Below are 6,376 nucleotides of genomic sequence, written 5' to 3'. Positions count from 1 at the left end.
AAGTGGCTGTGTGAAGTCGGATGCTCAATGAGCAAGACAAACACACAGCACTGATCAGGTTTTCTAGTCTTGTCTTGAAAAACGTCGACCAGTGTAAACAGCTCAGCCAGAGAAACACACTTGCTGTAGCAATATATGTCCTGTGATGCTCTTTTATACCAAGGTTCCATTTGGTTCATGGTATGTTCTGTGCTGCTCACTGTGGATCCGATACTTACTTTATGCAATACAGTCCTTATTTGTATTGGGTTTTATTCTTGAAAACAGCCTAAAAACAATTTAAATAAAGACAAATGGCAAAGAAGCATAGGAAAGGAAGACTGGAACATTGCCAGTGTCACTGAAAACAGAAAACACAAGAGGGAGCCAAATACCGTGCAGCTGTATTTTCAGCACACCACAATCCAATCCCTGCAGCTAAATCTCTATGTTGGCTTTCTCCAACCTGGAGCCCTCCAGATATTCTTGACTACAACTCCCATCATCCCAGACCATTGGCCACACTTGCTGGGGAATATGGGGGTTGTAGTCCACAATATCTTGAGGGCATCAGGTTGACGAAGGCCGCCATATACTGTTGAAATTTCATTTCTAATTCATAATCAGCATTCTGCGGAATGTCGAAGAAGAGGGGAATTGTGTGTATAATTAAAAGTACCGCACTAGGGTTTGTACCACTGGATCAAAAATATATCTGCAAAATTACATATAAGAGCTAAGGTGAAACAAAAGTGCCTTCCACTATTGTATTTGGTTTTTCTTACATTTGTAGTGGGGAAACTAGAGCTGAGCACAAGTGGCCTCTTGAACTTCTTCATCCTATTTGTGGACATAGAAAAGCGGGGTGGGAATTCACCAATTTTCTTCAAGGTAGGAGAAATTTTCGTGGCAGAGGAGCTCCCTACTTGCAAATTTTCTTTTTTCCCTAGCGATGTTTGGGTTTTTTGTGCGCTACCACTGCAAGTGGCAACGGCAGCAACTTTGTTGGCAGTCTAGCTCTGATTTTGCATCTATCACAATACACCATACCTAGTGTCATTCCGGAGCATTGGGCCGGGAGGCTGGGGAGAGAGATGTCCACCACAACAAAATAGTTTGGGAAAACATTTGGGAAAATTCTGCAAAGTGGCCTTTTATTTTTAGGGGTGGGGAAGGAAAGGAAAGAAAAATCTCTGAACTTTTCTGAGAAAAAGTCTTCTGAGAAGCATTGGCTCAGATCTAGTTATCACTCTTTAGGGCTCAGCACCTTCCCCAGGGTCTTCCAAACATTACATTTCTGAGTGGTGATTGTGGATACATCTTGTTTCTCAGTGCAGTTGCTTATCATACCACTACTTCCTTGAAAGCCCTGCAGCAGGTATGAGGGGGGCAGTGTTGTGTCAAGCTCTAGGGAAGAAGTGAAGATAGAGCTATGCCAAAGTCTGTCATTTCATAATTTATTTTGAATTTGTTTTGGTGTTTTTCAGCTCACTGTGAGGTGGCTGAAGGTGCTATACGTGGTTTTTTCCCCTTTTTTATTATACATCTCTCCATTGCTCTGCAGCCTCCCAGGCTGCCTGCGATTCCTGATCTGAAAAAGCCCTATGGGAGGAATTAGATCATGATGTCTTTCCTTGAGCTTTAATTGAAGTCTGGGAAGTCGAGGAGGCTAGTGGCTGCCAGAAAGATGATCGTACACTGAAAGTCAGGACACTCCAGCACAATCCTTGGTCACCTCATTAGCAAGGGTAAGCACAAGAAACCTGAACCCAAACCATGAGAATTTCTCCTTTTTTCTTCTCTTTTTTTTGCTTTTGAATTTCCCCCCCAAAGCAATTGTTTTTTAGCAAATGAATGAGAATGGTAAGAAACGTGAAAGAAGTTTTCAGCACAGCACTAGGGGAAACATTGTAAGCAGCAATTCTCTTCTGCTACAATGCTCAAATCCCGAAATTCAGATGGCAAACGTGGTTACTGAATTCTACTGGATTTGATGGTACTTATTTCTGACCAAACATGCTTAGGATTGCACTTTTTGCAGTCAGCCCTGAGACATATTTGGGAAACTGCAATGTAAAATCCTTCTCTCTCTCTCCCCCCCCCCCCCCAATCAGGTAGGAACATAAGAAGAGCCATGCTGCATCAGACCAAAGGCCTATCTATTCCAGCATTCTGTTCCCACTGTGGCCAACCAGCTGCCTCTGGGAAGCGCACAAGTAGGACATGAGTGCAAGAGCACCCTTTTGCTCATGTTTCCTAGAAGCTATAAAGAGGCACACTGCCTCTGCTACTGGAGGTAATATATAGCCATCCTGACTCGTAGCCATTGATACCTTATGCTCCGTGAATTTGTCTAATCCCCTTTAAAAACTATTCAAGTTGGTTCCCAATGCTACATCATGTGCTATCAAATTCCATAGTCCGATCCGTGCTATGATCGTGTGACGTAGTACTTCCCTTTATCCATCTTGAATCTCCCACCTTTTCTATTCCCACCAGGGAGATCTTAGCAGACTGCTGCCTGGCAATGCCGATGTTGAATGTAGAAGGCATCACTTTGCATCCGCTATAGTTCTTGGCTTGGGTGCCCAGAATGTGAATAAGCTCCAGTTAGAAACTAATCCCAACAAAAAGGAAGGTCCTGTTTAGCCTGAAAGTGCTCAAAGAACCCTACACATGGAAAGCAGTTGTAGGCAATATTCTGCAGAGTGCACAGTGGCTTGTGGAGTGTAACCTGGGGGCTGGTGGTGGTGGTGGAAGCGGTCCCCAGATCCCCCAATACTGCCCACTCCTGCTTTAGATGGTATGATTTTGTGATTATATAGATTTTGTATTGTTTTTATTTTATTTTATTAATTACATTTTGTATACTGCCCGATAGCCAAAGTTTTCTGGATGGTTCACAACAATTAAAACCATAAAATACAACATGATAAAATATAATATAAAAGTCTAAGAGGTTAAAACTACAGTATAAAACCAAAATTAAAACAATGATGATTGCTTGTATAATTATACGTTATATTATCTTCTCCTCTGCACTCCAACTGCCCTGCATTCGTGGCTAGATGGCCGATTTTGGCTGTCTAACTGCAGGACTTTGGAGAGGAGGGGGGAGGCTGGACGATGCATAGGAAGTGTTGTATCGGTCCTTCTGAGGTCCCTGCCTTTCCCCACCCCTGGGAACACCCCCTTTCTTTTCTGAGCCCGGAGCCCGGGGAGAATCCATGCCACCTACGAGGTGGTGGGGGAGGCAGTTTTCCAGGAACCGACCCCGCAGTGCGGGCTCCAAAGTCAGTTCCTGAAAACCAAACAATCCTATGGCCATCTAGCCGCTGTCTAGTGGCCATAGGATTGCGCCCTTAACGTAATGTGTTTTGGCTCTTAGATTTGGTCTTTACACATTCTCTGAACAGGCTAGCAATATAATTCAAGCAGTGATTTTGAAAGGTGACCGAAGTTCGCTCTGAGATTTGCAGTTTTCTGATCTGTATCTACCTCAGTTCATAGCTGGGGTTGCATTGCCACCATACATGGAAACGGGAAAGAGGGAGGAGCTACACTAGAGCTCCTTTTGTGTGCAAGGCACCGCTGTGACAGTATTTTTTCAAAACACAATTGTTTCTCTGTCCCCACTGCTAATGAATGCAGTGGGGAATCCACCATGTTTATAAAATGATTTGAGTGCCACACACACATGCATAGTGTCCTCATTGTGGGAGAAGAAGGAGGACTTCAAGCAGTCATGAGTGTTATCATTTGTATTTGTAGCATAAGTGCATAACACAAGACTCAGTATGTGCTGCAATGGGCGGGGGGTGGGTGGTGGAAGGAGATGCTGTTGTTTCACTTTCCTCTCTCTCTCTTTCTGGAGTCCTCTGACTGCATGCACACCTTCAATGGTGCACAACAATGGAGGTTTAAAAATAAATTAAGTGGTCATGCACAGCTCTGTAGTCCGTCTCTACGCAGTCAAAAAGAACCACAAGGAAAAAAAAAAAGGACGATGAGAAAGACATGTGGCTGGGGAATAAGGTGGGGAGGTCATGGTGCCAGTTTTGGTATTTGTTTTTTTCTGCCATTAAATTCCATAAAAACCAAGAGGAAAGAGCAGGGAACAAAAGGGGGAGTAAAAAGATGGGGGGGGGAATGCGGGGGGGAATGTTGCAATACTGGTTCTACAACTTTAAAACCACTCCTACCGCTAGATTGGAACACATTTCTTGTAGATCATAGAAATGGCAAGTACTAGAAAAACTGTCGTAATAGTGGTTACAAAAACAATGCAATATTGGTGTCAGTACAACAGGTTGAGGTATTTGTCATGTGTTCCATGCATGATCCAGACGTTAGAGTAGATTTGCCATATGTGAATATCTGGCTGCATGTAGAGTTCCATGTGGAATGCCTTATGAGTGTGAAGGGTACCTTGTATTTTTCTAGTGCTTCCCTATAATGATAAATGCTATTTTTGTTAACAGAAGGAGTAATGACTTCACACTGAATTCAATTAACTTTTTAAAACAGCTGAACTATTTTCTCTACTCCTTGTTTATAGGGTGTGCACTCCTACAACTGCTCTAAACTTAGGCATATTTTAAAGATACCACAGGTGGTTGGCATCTGACAAGGGAACTTGAGCAATTGCTGAGAAATAATGGATTGCACACTGTGTGATGCGTGAACTGCCTTCCTACACTGTGACTGATTTGGGTAGAAGAGATGCATTCCAATCAGGCTCTCTGGGAGTTCCATCATTTTTTACATGGGCAGCTCTGTAGGAAAAAATAGCTTAGCACCCCATAGTGTTGTTGGTGTGATAGTCATGAATAAAACAGCACTGCACATCCAGTAAAATTGCAGCTACTGAACAAGGGGGCACCTCGGACTGATTTCATGACATGTGGAATCAGTAAACATTGGACAAGATATCAAGCCCTTATTGTTTGTTTGGTTGGTTAAATTTTCTTGCAAAATATCTCACATGGACTTCAGCGCCAGTGCTCCAAACGATTGCCATCTCTTCTCAAAATCACATGTTTGTAATGGCAAGATTCTGTCTAATGCCATCCTCTCTAGCCATCATGACCAATGACCATTCTGGCTGCAGATGATGGGAGTTGTAGTCCAACCCATCTGGAGAGTACCAGGTTGGGGGAAGATTGGTCTAATGCATCAAACTGCCAAGTCCCAACAGGGGGTCGATGAATATGGAATGTCCATTTGCATGACCAGTTTTAAGTCCAGAACCATCTCTTTAAGCAAAGGCCTTTCACTGTACAAGCCCCTTCAACTTGAAGGGCCTCAAGCCTTGAGCCTGCATGGCGTTGCTAGCAACCACTTCCACTGTACTCCTGTGGTTGCTTAGGCTTGCTGTAAGAACGACCTACAAGGGCATGATCTGAGGGCTTATGATGCATCTGCCTTGCGAAAGGAAAGCAGGTCTGGGTTTGGTCAGTGCCTGGAGACCACTGTGTACACCAGGTGCAGAACCCCAGGTTGGGCATCAAATCCAGGCTTCCAAGGGCCCCAATCTGGCTCTCCAGGGTTCCCCAGAAGGCCCCCCTCCCCCAAACCACCAATAATTTGGTGGTTTCTCAGCTTTTGTGCCATTCTTTCCCCATTCTGAAAGGTTGAAAGGCCTCTCCTAAGGCTTAGTTACTAGCAGTAAGATATTTAAACTAAAATATGGTGGAATTTTTGGCCCTGCCCCTTTTGTCCTCAGCCATGTGCATCACTAGCATGCAGACCCTGAAAGCTGCTCTGAAATGGAATTTGACTCTCAGAGTGAAAGAGAGAAAATTCATCAGTGAATTTTCAGTGGGAAATTTTCAGTGGCAGAAGTGATTGTGTCAATCCACGCTATGACATATAAGAAACAGATGGCTTAGCTGACAGAGATCTTTGTTACACTGTGTAGAAGTCGGGGGTGTTTGCAACTCTTAAGCTACAATGCACACACACTGCCCTAGGGAAGCCCAGCTCACACTTTGATAGTTATGATTGGGAGCCATGATTGGCCAGGCCTCCATACAGGGCTGGAGTCAAGATTTGGTATGGTCGGGCACTTGCTGAGGGCCTGCACTTCAGAAGGATCCCACTGGCAAGTGCTCCTTAGAGCTGGAAGATGTGGAGCAATAGTAGCTGGTGACAATGCCAGTGAGAAGGTAGATTCACTGAGGGAGGGGGACCATTGAGGGTGTTTTAGCCAAGGGCCCTTAAAAAATGGGAGCTGGCAGTGCCTCCACATGTAGGCCTCCTTTCACACTATTGCCACCTGGGCACCAGTGAACATGTCAGCATTAGAGGGGCACGGTTTATGGGCACAATCCCCCTTCCCCCTCAATGCATGTTGGTGTTTGTCTAAACAACCCTAGTGACTAATTTCATGGAGGTT

This window comes from Heloderma suspectum, chromosome 1 (assembly GCF_057233095.1).
Source record: "Heloderma suspectum isolate Gila_16-S chromosome 1, 16-S_ref, whole genome shotgun sequence".
In the NCBI taxonomy this organism is placed as follows: domain Eukaryota; kingdom Metazoa; phylum Chordata; class Lepidosauria; order Squamata; family Helodermatidae; genus Heloderma; species Heloderma suspectum.
This window is presented reverse-complemented; position numbering follows the sequence as displayed.